The sequence below is a fragment of the Arachis hypogaea genome, chromosome 15 (assembly GCF_003086295.3).
Source record: "Arachis hypogaea cultivar Tifrunner chromosome 15, arahy.Tifrunner.gnm2.J5K5, whole genome shotgun sequence".
Lineage (NCBI taxonomy): Eukaryota > Viridiplantae > Streptophyta > Magnoliopsida > Fabales > Fabaceae > Arachis > Arachis hypogaea.
In genome coordinates, this window is record NC_092050.1 from 21,065,669 (window position 1) to 21,078,154 (window position 12,486).

General features: G+C 36.1%; 1 long non-coding RNA gene across 4 annotated transcripts; it reads left to right on the forward strand.

Annotated features, from left to right (window-relative positions):
* Positions 1–910: 910 nt before the first annotated feature.
* LOC112749916 (uncharacterized) lies at positions 911–6,468 on the forward strand. Of its 4 annotated transcripts, none has more exons than XR_011873273.1 (6): positions 911–1,495; positions 1,577–1,669; positions 1,750–1,825; positions 3,130–3,432; positions 4,349–4,432; positions 5,859–6,468. It is a non-coding gene; the product is annotated as an uncharacterized lncRNA (long non-coding RNA). The 4 variants fall into 4 exon arrangements; XR_011873274.1 differs by having other exon boundaries at positions 3,160–3,432; XR_011873271.1 differs by lacking the exon at positions 5,859–6,468 and having other exon boundaries at positions 4,349–4,638.
* Positions 6,469–12,486: the final 6,018 nt, after the last annotated feature.

Genomic DNA, 12,486 nt, shown 5'->3' on the forward strand with positions numbered 1-12,486 from the left:
GATTGAAGGATCAAGATAAGAGTTCAAAAGGAATGGAAGTTGAGAAACTTTTAATATATGATAAGTGTTGGGGATGACATTAGATATTCGAGTGAACTTGAAACGGAGTGATAAGCGAGTTTGAAAGCAGCGAAGTTTTCGGGTTGTTAAACGAATAAGGATGTGTGACGCCGCCCATAATAACTTAACACGAACCCATCAAGTCTATTTTGAAAATTTTGGCACCTTATCATACCTTCTTCACTTATTTTATAACAAGTTGAAACTATTTTTATATATCTCAGGACGAAAATTTTTATAAGGTGGATAGAATGTAAGACCTAGAATTTTTGAAAAAATCTTATTACGAGCTAATTTCAATTTATTTATTCATTAAAGACTTTAATTTCAAAAATTATTTTATTAAAGATAATTAAAGTAAGTTTTGATAAATTGAGTTTAAAATAAATTAAGGATTTTATCTTATTTTATAATTATTGATCATTTTCCTATTTACAATTTAAAGTTTTAGAAATTCAAAAATAATGAGGTTTTGACTATTTAAATTAAAAGTTTTATCTAATTTTATAATTATTGAATAATTGAATAATTTTCTATATTTAAATTATAAAGTTTAGTAGTTGTGAAATAATAAAAATTTTATATGATTTATTTAAATAACTAAAATTTTTGAATTTAATACTTTAAGTTTTATAAATAAAAAAAATTAATTATATTATCTTATATTTTAAATTAGAATACTTGATTAAAAGCCAATTAGCAAATTGATAATTAAATAATATTTTTAAAATAATTTTAAGGGATAAAATTAGATTTCAAATTAACACTCTATACCTTAATTTGATTAAAATTACCAAACTCCAATTAACCCAAAAATCTCCAAATCAAACCCTAATCCTAAAAATCAAACACACTAACCCTAACTCCTTCTAACTTAGCCATAACCGCCACCCTGTTTCTTCCCAAAACTCAACATACACACAAAATACACACATACACACAGCGGAGATGAAGAGAGAAAAAGAGGGAACAGCAGCGCCGGTAGGGCCTAGTGCCGCTGTCGCCGCCGTCCATGCCACACGCGAGGAGGAACCGTCGCGCCTTGTGATCATCATCCGAGCTACCACCATCATTGACTGAGGCTGTCTGCGTCGCCGTCGCCTTGAGCCAGCCGTCGTCGAGATAACTGCTGTCACGAGCTTGAGGGGGAGGCCCAAAAGGAGATGCGCATGAGAGAGAGAGTTCGCAGAAGAGAGCGAGCCAGAGGAGAGGAAGAAGCTGACTCATCGCTGTCCTCGTCGTGGGTCACCGCCATAGCGCCCTGCTGCTGCCAGCTCCGTCATGCCTTGTCGCCGTCAAGAACGAGGAACAAAGAGTGAGAGGGAGCCGTGAAGTCGCTGCTGTGTCACCACTAGAGCTCCTCGCTGCAAGTCTCGCCATCGGGAGTTACCGTCGGAGCTGCCGCTGCTCTGTCCTGGCAATCTTCCTAAGTGCGGTAATTTCTCTTTTTTCAGAACCCTCAATATCTAGTGTTCTGTTACAGTTTGTTAAAGAGGTCGAGATGTTGGTACCGTAGGGTTAATTTACTGGGATTGCATGCGGTGAAAGTTGTCGCTGTTGCTGCTGCCAGGTTTGTTCAGAGTTGCTACTGCTTCGTTATGTTGTTACAGTAAGTGTATTCTATTTTGGACCTTCGCAGTTAGTGCTTGATTATAGCTTGTTAAAGAATTTGAGGTATTAATGTCGTAGGAGTGTGTACCGTTGTTGCATGCTGCATTTGTGGCTGCCGGAGTTGCTGCCACAGCATTCTTGGCCGTCCCTCATGGTAAGATCGAATATGTTTTACATCTTTTTGCCGCAATAATTTATTCTAGTTTCGCTTAACCTCAATTTCTGCATTAAATCCAAATTATGTCAGATATGCGTTGTTGCTGCTGTATTTATTGCGGTTGCTTGGAAATCAATGAGGTTGCTGTTGCGAATTAAGAATAAAAGAAAATTGCCGTGTTTAATTTCTGGATTACGGTTAATTGAGGTAGGGGCTAGGATTGTTTTAAAATGAAAATGTTTTGGGCTTTGAATACTTGACAAGTTTAATAGGTTAATGCAAATAGATAAATGTCTATGATGTAAATGATTTTTCTACTGTGATTGAAATGTTGTCTTTGTTGGTGATTGGTTAATTTCATAATTTTTGGTGAAATTGATTGAATATGTTGATTTTGGTCCTTTTTTTTTATTGAAATTGATCATTATTGGTTTTGAATGACGGACTTAGAATGTTGAATTGAAATGCTAATTTTTGTTGTGTTGAAGTTGAATTGAGGGAACCCATGAAGGGTGGTAAACTCCATTTTTTAGGGAAAGTTCTGCCGAAATTTTTCTAAGAATTTGAAGGGTTTTGAAAGTTTTGGTTATTGTTTCGAAAATGAGTTTGGTTTGGTCAATTTATCAAAAGTAATATGTCATGAGTACTTTTTAAGAATTTAAAGTAACTAAAATAATGGATTTGAGGATAAACGCTTTCGGGGTTTCAAAATAGGATTTTTGATTTTTAACTGGTATGGCTTTGAGCCTTATTGAAAAAGTTTTAAAACTTGAAATGGTTTTAAAATTGGTTTATGATTTAACTTATTTAAATTTGAATAACAACAAAAAGAGATTTATTTATTTAATTAAAGATTTAAAAAAGATAAATTACTTTATCAATCCATGGGTTCGGGTTAGAAATTGTAAAATGAGATAGTGTTAAATAGAGCTAAGTTGTGAGTGGAAGAAAAAAGAGATACTTGTGGAACATATAGTTGAGTTGTGATTTACAAGAATTACGAGATAATAGCAAGGTTCTGAAAAATGGACTGGACCGGCCAGTTTGACCGGTTTAATTGCGAACCGGCGATGCAAACGGTCCGGTCCTCCTCCAAAAACCGCTGGTGAGAAATCCGGTCGAAAACTGGTGAATCGGCCAAAAACCGGTGAACTGGCCGAAAACCAGCCGGTTGGGCCGGACTGGTAACCGGCTGGTTCCTCTAAAACGACGCCGTTTTTAATTGTTTAAAAAAAATGAAACCCGACCTGGACCCACTTGTGACCCTAAACCCCCCTTCTTCCCCCATTCATTCATCTCAGTCTCACACTCTCACTAACGGTGAACCCTAGCCCTCTGAAGCATTCCCAGCCCAGTAGCCGTCCATCGTCGCCGGGATTCTCAGGTCGTTAGCACCACCGCCGTCGCCTGGTCTCTTCCCCATTCATTCATCTCAGTCTCACTCCACTCGTGAACGGTGTACCTAGCCGTCTGAAGCATTCCCAGCCCAGTAGCCCTCCATCGTCGCCGCGGTCCTCAGGTCGTCAGTGCCACCGCCGTCGCCTGGTCCTCAGCACCGCACCGCCGCTTCTTCCTCTTCGTCTTCGCTGGCATCTCGAACCCAGGTGAGTGACTCCACGTCTTCATCTTCTCTGAACTTCTTCTTCAATTTTTGTTCCATAATTCTTCAATTCATCTTGGGTGTTGGGTCTGCGTTCTTCGTTCTTCTTAGAATGTATGGTTCTGATTCTAGAACACCTAATATTACTGCTTTAGTGTTTTGCTGCTTTGTAATTGTTAATTTGTTACTCTGTTTTAGTCCAGAACACCTAATATGCTGGAAACTTACTCTGTTTTAGTCCAGAACACTTAATTTGTTACTCCGTTTTAGTGTTCATTGTGTTTTGTTAATGCTGGAAAGTGGGAACTTACTCTGTTTTGCAATATTGTTGAATGTTGTAGGCAAAATTGCTGTAGGCAAAATTGCTGATATGGTCTTGTGTTGTGGTTAAGAACATGCTGTTAATTTTCATTGTGTTTGGCTCCTGCTTTAGGTTAAGAACATGGTTAATCATTGTGTTGTGGACTTGTGGCTGCTATTTTTAATTGCTGATGGCTCCTAACATGGTTAATCATTATTGAGTCTGTCCTGTATTTGCCGATGGTTTGAAGTTTTATTCTGAATGTTTGAAAGTTGGTTCTGGATCTGTTGCTGTTGCTGATGGTCCTTGAAGTTTGGTTTTGAATGTTTTGTTACTCTGTTATGCTGCTGTTGCCATTTTTTAATTTTTAAGTATGATGTTTCTGAATTTTTGTTAAAATAGTTATTAACTTCAGGGTTTAGAGTGATTATTTGTTGCTGTATTTAACTTTTGTTGCTGCTTCTTTTTTCTTTCTGACTCTGTTAAGTTCTGTTAAGTTGCTACATTCAAACTTGTGCATTGGCTTGTTCATCTTCACTTGAAATAACAAAAAGCTTCTCATTTGATGATCTATTAACTACCTCATTTTCTGGTACCATTCCTTTTGTTATGGCTTTAGTTGAAGAAATTGGAGGGGCTGGATGAGGAGACATTGATGCCTCAGAAGACACCACCACCATCAACATATCCTTGTTACTTGAAGGTTTTTCTTAGCACAATAGTTGAAATCACAATCATAATTACATAATATGTTTAAATAATTATCCCCAAAAAAAAGAAACTCACAAGAACATCTTGAGGTTTTGATGATTGATAAATCTTTATGTTGACATTTAATATTTGGTATTTTTTTATACTATTTAACTTGAATTTGTATATTAATAAGATTATATGAATTTGATTGATGAATTTAATGTAGTTTTTTAAATTTGAAAACTATTTTAATATTTATATTATACTATAATTATATTTTAGGATGTTTATTTATAATTTATTTATTATTTTATTTTAAAACGGTTTTTCCGGTTGAACCACCGGTTAGACCGGTTGGACCAGTGAACTAGACACCAGTGAACCAGTAGCTAGAGCAGTTTGATGACCGGTCCGATTTTTTGAACCTTGGATAATAGTGGAACTTTGGGATTATTAAACTGAAATTAAGGAATAGGAAAGTTTGGTTTGTCAATCTATAAAGTGATTAATTAGAGAAATGTGATTCGATGAGATTGAATGGATTATGCCGTGTTTGACCTAGATTGTTGTTGGCTATAAATGATTATGTTCTAATTGAGTTTGTATACAAGCTTGACCTCAAGTATAGGGTGTCGTATTAGAGACCTCATACCCACAAGCCGAATGTAATGGTCCAAGTCCAATCCGGTGCATGTTAAAGTGTGCGGAGTAGAGTTCTGGTATTGAATTATTGATGAGTATGATGAGAATTTTGATTTAAGTTGAGACATGTGCGAGGGATTATGATTGATGATGATTACGTTATTGATGAACCAATTAGTAATGATTAAGAATGTGGTGTTGGTTCCGATTGATTATATTTACGTGGAATAATGATTGTGGTTGATGAGGATTATGATATGACAAGTGGCGATTATGATTATGTTAAATGATAAATTTTATGATGAGATTGACGATGACAGAGTACGGCTGAATTGGCAAGGTCTGTGTGTTATCCAGCTTACATAATGAATTAAATTTGATTAAGATATACCTATCTGGGTAGATACAGTGATGTTATTCCACTTTCTCCAGTTATGGTTTGAGATTCTGGGTAGATGCAATGATAGTGGTTTTGTCCCGCTTGCACCCAATTTGTATTTGATCTTCTTGGATAGATGCAAGGATGGTGGTTTTATCCTGCTTGCTCCCAAATGTTGATCCTCCGTCGCAAGATGTGGCCGGTGATGCACCACTATTTCATGGAGCATTCTATGCTGAATTTAGGAGATTTTATCACCCTTTTCCCACATTTATCCAGTAAAATGGCATGGTTTTATGTATTTCTCCTAATTTGTTCTTAAAAGTGAAAACATGCTTTTTAAGCCCTTAATTGGTTAATTTAAATTCACCTTTGATTCTACTAGAAGCCTTGATGTGTGTGTTAGTGATTTCAGGTTGAAAAGGGCCAGGAATTGATCAAAGGAATGAAGAGAAAAGCATGCAAAGTGAAAAAATTATGGGAAATCAAGGATTTGGGATGCATTCATCGACGCGCACGCGCAGCAGATGCGCACGCGTGGAATGTGAAGTCACATGGCGGCGCGTACACGTATATGACGCGTACGCATGGAAAGCAAAAATGTCAAGCGACGCGTACGCGTGACCCACGCGTACGCGTCAACGTTCACACGTGACTTCATTAAAGTGAAAACGCTGGGGGCGATTTCTGGGTTTCCTAGGCCCAAATCCAACTCATTTCAGAGCCTATTACATGCCGAAATCAAGAGGAGTCAAGGGGGGAAGTCATAATTGAATTTTGAAGGAAATGTTTTAGTTAGTTTTCTAGAGAGAGAAGCTCTCTCTTCTCTCTAGAATTAGGATTAGGGTAGATTAGGATTTCTTAGATCTAGGTTAATTTCATGCTTTGATATACTTTTCCTCTTCAATTTCTTGTTCTTCTACCTTTTCTTTCTTAGTTTTGTACTTTAATTCTTGTAATTGTTTACTTTGTTGTTGATGCGCTCTTCTTCTATTTTCTCTTAAATGCAATTTATGTTTCATCTCCTTTATTGTTGAGTTTAATTATTGTTAATTTCCTTACAATTAGTAGTTGAAGATTTATTTTTCTTGCAATTCTATGTTGCTTTGCTTTTGTGCCTTCCAAGTGTTTGATAAAATGCTTGGTTGGATTATAGAGTAGATTTTCCTCCTCTTGGCTTTGGTTGAGTAATTGGAGACTCTTGAGTTATCAAATTCTTTTGTTGATTGATAATTGAAAGTTGCTAGTTGATTTGAATTCCACTAATTCTAGTCTTTCTTTAGGAGTTGATTAGGGCTTGAGGATTCAAGTTGATTTATCCACTTGACTTTCCTTCATAGTTAAAGGTTGACTAAGTGGGAGCAATGGACAATTGATGTCACAATTGAGGAAGATAATAAGGATAGAACTTTTAGTTCTCATTCCTTGCCATGAGCTTTATTAGCTATTAGTTTTATTCTTGCAATTTACTTTTCTTGTTCCTTATTCAAAATTCCAAAATATACATCTCATAACCAATAACAAGAACACTTCCCTGCAATTCTTTTGAGAGACGACCCGAGGTTTAAATACTTTCGTTATTATTTTTAGGGGTTTGTACTTGTGACAAATAATTTTTTGCATGAGAGGATTATTTGTTGGTTTAGAAACTATACTTGCAACGAGATTTCATTTGTGAAATTCTAAACCGTCAAAAATTAGTTCATCAGCCGGACACTTAGACCTTTCTAGATATTATTCCTCCAAGTGAATCCCTCTTGAGAGATGTACGCACACATAGACTATTGATGAGCGGATATTTTATACACTTTTTAGGTCCATTTTCTTAGTGTTTTCAGTACATTTTATCAAGTTTTAGTATGTTTTAGTAAGTTTTAGTGAAAAATTCATATTTTGGATGCTACTTTGAGTTTTTGTGTTTTTCTTATGATTTTAGGTGATTTTTGGGTGAAAATGGCAAGTTTTGGCAAAGTTTGATTCAGAGGCAAAGAAACGATAGCAGATCTTGTCAAATCCTGACCTCCATGCATTCAAACGAGAATTTCTGAAGTTATAGAGGTTTAATTGATGCGTTCTTAACGGCGTTGGAAAGATAACTTTCAGGGCTTTCTAGAAATATATAATAGTCTATACTTTTTTATGGAAATGGCTGCCCAAAATGGGTGTTGAACGCCCAACTTATCCCCTTTCTGGTGTTCAACGCCCCAAAAGGACCAAGGCCAGTGTTGAACACCTAAAACTGGTATTCAATGCCACCAAGGGAGCATCAAGGCAGCGTGGACACCCCCTAGTGGGCGTTCAATGCCCACTCAGCCAAGTTGGATGCCAGCTCAGTCCAAACACTCACCAAGTGGGTCTAGAAGTGGATTTTCGCACCTTTCTGTTTAGTTTATTTCATTTTTGTAATTTTTAATTATTAGATTAGTATATATAGGTGAAGATCACCCATGTTTAGGATCTTCAGCCTCTCAAAACTTATCACACTTTATTTCTGTAAAATATGAGCGGCTAAACCTCCTAGGTTAAGGATAGGAGCTCAGCTCATTCCTATGGATTAATATCATTACTTTTCTACTTTAATATATGTTTGATTTCATTCTATGATGTATTATCGTTCTTCATCTTTATGAATCTAGGGTGGAATGAGAGTATGACCCCTTATTCTACATGAGTTCTTTACGAGTCCTGACCCGGATAGTATTGAGCTACAGCTTGAGAGTACATCACAGGTTCCAACAAGTTATTTGGTCTAATTGGGATATGTGACATGAAATCCCGTTAGTCATGGGTAATTAAAGTCCCTGTGGCATTAAGGCTAGAATCATAGAGCTTCATTCTTCGATCTGGAAGATCCGACCTTGTCTGTGGCGTTTTGAGTAGGATCATCAGAGATTGAATTGCGTGAGCTTTATCCTCGTCCAGATTGACTGACCTGTTCGGGTGTTTGATTTGGATCAGAGGAGATTAATGACCACTACCCCTGTCTTAATCACTTACAGCCTTGCCATTGAATGAATCACTCATTATTAAAGTAATCAGTAAAAAGTATCAATCCAGAAGAACAGGCATCTCCGAGGCCTTAATTGATTTCTTACTATTGTTTTTACGTCAATTCTTAATTGCTTTCTTTATTATTCTATTTTATGCGCCTACAACAACCATTATCTTTTCTGTTCGCTTGATTAAGATTTGCAAGATAATCACAACTTGCTCAATCCAACAATTTTCGTGGGATTGACCCTCACTCACCTGAGGTATTACTTGGATGACCCGGTGCACTTGCCGGTTCAGTTGTGCGAGTTTCACTCTTGCGCACCAACTATCCAGGGTTAGCTACCAAACATGTCGGGCTTGGCTGTATAACCGACAGATGATATCATCGGCCATAGGGCAGACATGCATCATTTGCATTTGTGTGTATTTTTTGGGTGTGCATCTTGTATTTAGTTTGCCTATTTGAATAATTACATCTATCTGATACTTGATCTAATTACTCTATCTGTATTCTCTATTTGTGTATGCTTTGCATTGTTTTGTCTGTGTTTGAAAACTAAGAGATCCCTCATGCTGGTAGTGATGACGCTGAGGGTTGTTCCTGATGTGGTGATGAAGGTTGAGGTAGATTAGACTTGGTATTGTACTAATACTCTAGTTTATGTATTGGTTGGATAGAAATGAGTGATGTAAGTTGGTTGGATAGGAAGTCCTTAGGCACGCCTTTGGTCTTTTCTCTTTTTAAAAGATTTACTTTACGAATTTGTAAACTAAATAAGATCCATTACGACCTTTTCAAAGTAAGATTTCTCATAAAGCTTTTCTAAAGGGTTATTTTAAAAAGAAACTATTTTTATAAGGGAATTCTTTCTATTTGCAAGTATTTCTTTGCTTTAATGATATTCCCTTCCCTACTGAGAAACCAAAAAGATGATATTCTCACCCATTTTTATATCCAACATTTCAGTGATAGGTTCAGGAAGCTTTGGCGCAAAGTCGCGACTGAACTATAGGGCTATATGTATTTGTATTTTTTGTTTTTGGTTTAGTTGAGATTTTTTTCCTCGCCTTTTTGTCATTTTGAGTTTTAGAGGGACAGGACTTGCATTTTAGAAATTTTGAATAAGTCTATGTATTTAGTACTATGTGAATATATTTATGTGATTAAGTGGTTTAAAGTACAGACTTTTTATTTCCATAATTAAAAATACGGTTGTATTTTCACAAAGGCTCAATACTAAATAAAAATAGTATCAAAGTAAAGGAGTAGAGGTAGATAATGTCTGGACTTTTAGTGCGATCATGAGGTAGTAAAAGTTAGGTTGTTACAATATGGGCGCTGGGCGCCAATCCTTAGAGCTAGACTCCAGATTTGGGTGCCTAGCTTGGAGTTTAGGCGCTGGGCTTGGCCTCTTGAAGATGGCACCACCAAACTTTGTGTTTTCTTCTGAATTTTATCCTGATTTGCTTAATTATATCTTGAAAAGACATTCATTCTAACACAACTCTAAGAATATAATTAATCATGAAAACTTCACTAAAAATATAAGAGCTTTAATTTAAATCGAAGAAAACTAATAAAAAAGAAACCTAAAAAGTACTAAAGATGCCTAGGCATCACACACAATCTTCCTAACATCTCCTAAAGATCTTGTAATGTTAGTCCTAGACATTGAACTCCAGTTTCTCTCTTGAAATAATCAAATACCTCACATTGCCTAAAAGTAGGTTACTTCCTTACTTTTTTTTATTATGATTTCAGTAACTCACTTTCTAGTTGCACACCTATTTTTTGTCTTTTTCTCACAAGTATAGTCATATCATTAAATGTCTTAATCTGCCAGCATGCATGTTTCTTGTTATAAGAACAATAGACTAACTAATGACACTCTTTGTTTTTACAAATAACTCTAGTTCTAGTAGTGTCATTCTTTGAATACCTTACTTCCCTTTTTTCTTATAGAGTATAGTTTGTAATAACCCTCTTGAAGATTTCCTAGTTGTAAATTTTATCCCTAGTTCCAACCTAACATGACATGATCGAACTTGGCAGTATCATTAAAGATTGGATTCACAACTGGGTTTGTCTCATCATCAGAATTTGGTAGAGTGCTCAACTCATCTGACTTCCAAGAGCCACTCAAAAATGAACATGTAAATGAATAATTTAATAAAATGCAATATATTATAAATATATAAGTCCAAACAAATATATTTAGCAAAACGTAGATTACACCAAACTAAATAAATTACTAAAACTCTGCTTATGAGATTCATATCCTCCATCCTTATCAAAGTTCGAGTTATCAGTTGGGAGGATTAAGTCTTCTTCATGCACAATTAGTTCTTTTTTCTTGTATGAAGTATTGACATTTTGCTTTTACCTTTTTTTAGATGTCTTTGTCTTAGATTCAGCGCTGGATTCTAAAAATCCAGGTGGCATGTGTATTTTGTAAAGAATATCTTCTGCAGATTCATATGAATCAGATAATTCACCATCAGCCCCAATGATTAGCTTTCAAGGTGCCTTCTTGCCATGAGATCCTGTCACAGATTTTCTAGGTGACTTTATTGAAGTGTTAAACTTAAAGCTACCAAACATTTTTGTTGTTTTGGTGGTGCAATTTCTCTGAACAGTTTGTGTTAGGTTTTTTTCTGAGTTGAAAGAGTGGGTGTAGTCGGACTTGGTTGAGACAATGGCTTGGTGGTGATAAAAAAATTTTGGGAGCAATGGAATTTGGCTGTGCTAAGGGAATGCTGATAGCGGGCTTTGGTGGGGGCTTCAGTATGGCCTTTGGTGTGGACTATGGTGTGGGTCCAGATGAGTTAGTATTCAATTGTACAATTGGCTCACTAGGTGGTGTTGGAGTCTCTTGCTCAATAAGGTCACACAATTGACTTCGAATTATGTTCATTTTCTTAACACAATTGTGTTGCTCTAAGCCTGAGACATTGCTATTCTTGTCACCTCCTCCACCAACACATTCATCATCGTCAAACAATTTTATATAATATATAAACTCAGGGACAGAGGGACCATGTTCAAAATAGATATGGATGATATTAGTATATTACCATTTTGGTGGCAGAGGCTAACCATGCCCGTTAGATCATGGTCCAGTTTCAACCTCCTAAAACTGTACTCTAAATTTTCTTTAGGGTCCAAGTAACAGCAAGCATCAACTTATCATAACCTAACTCCTTGTATTAACCAATTATGACAAAAATATCCAAGTAATCTGCATCAATTCTAAGCCATTCATCGGTGCGGCTTGATGTGTATGTACACAATTTTGCCATAAAAAAAGCTTGGGTCTCGAACCTCCCTCCATAGTGAAAAATGAGTCTCAGCCAATCACTCATTTGAAAAAAACACAATAAAATATAGCAGAGTTCATCATTCCATTTTTCAGAAAATGTTAAACAATCACTTATTAAAAATATACATATTTACAGCCATACTAACAAATCGTTAACTACACTAACACATGCATTTAACTTTGCAAACCAAAATATCACCACAAAAAATTAGTACAATGGTAAAAAAATCCTAAACCCTGGAGCACAACTATGAAAAAAATGAATGATAGAAAATATTTAGAAAAGTTAAATGCAAGCATCATAATCACAATCTACTAGGATGATCACCCAACTAATACCAACACAGTACAAAAAAAAACCTAAACCCTTACCACTCACCGTGACAAAATGTTTGAGTCTAATAATGTTGATAGATATGAAGAGTTTTGCTAATCAAATGAGGGGACAGTGGACGAACTCTGGCGAGCCACGACAACGCTGACTTGCGGAAGACAAAGAGGCGATGAAGGTGACGATAATGTCTTTGGAATCATTTTTAGTGGGAAAGTAACTTTTGTTAATGGGGGAGACTATTTAGGAGTTTTTTAATTGGGAAAGACATATTATAGGGTGCAAACGGCGTCGTTTTGCACTAATTGGAGGTCTACCACTAAATGATGTCGTTTAGTTAAATATCAACTTGGCACTTAATTATACATATCAACAACGTTAAAATGTCTGGTGATTTT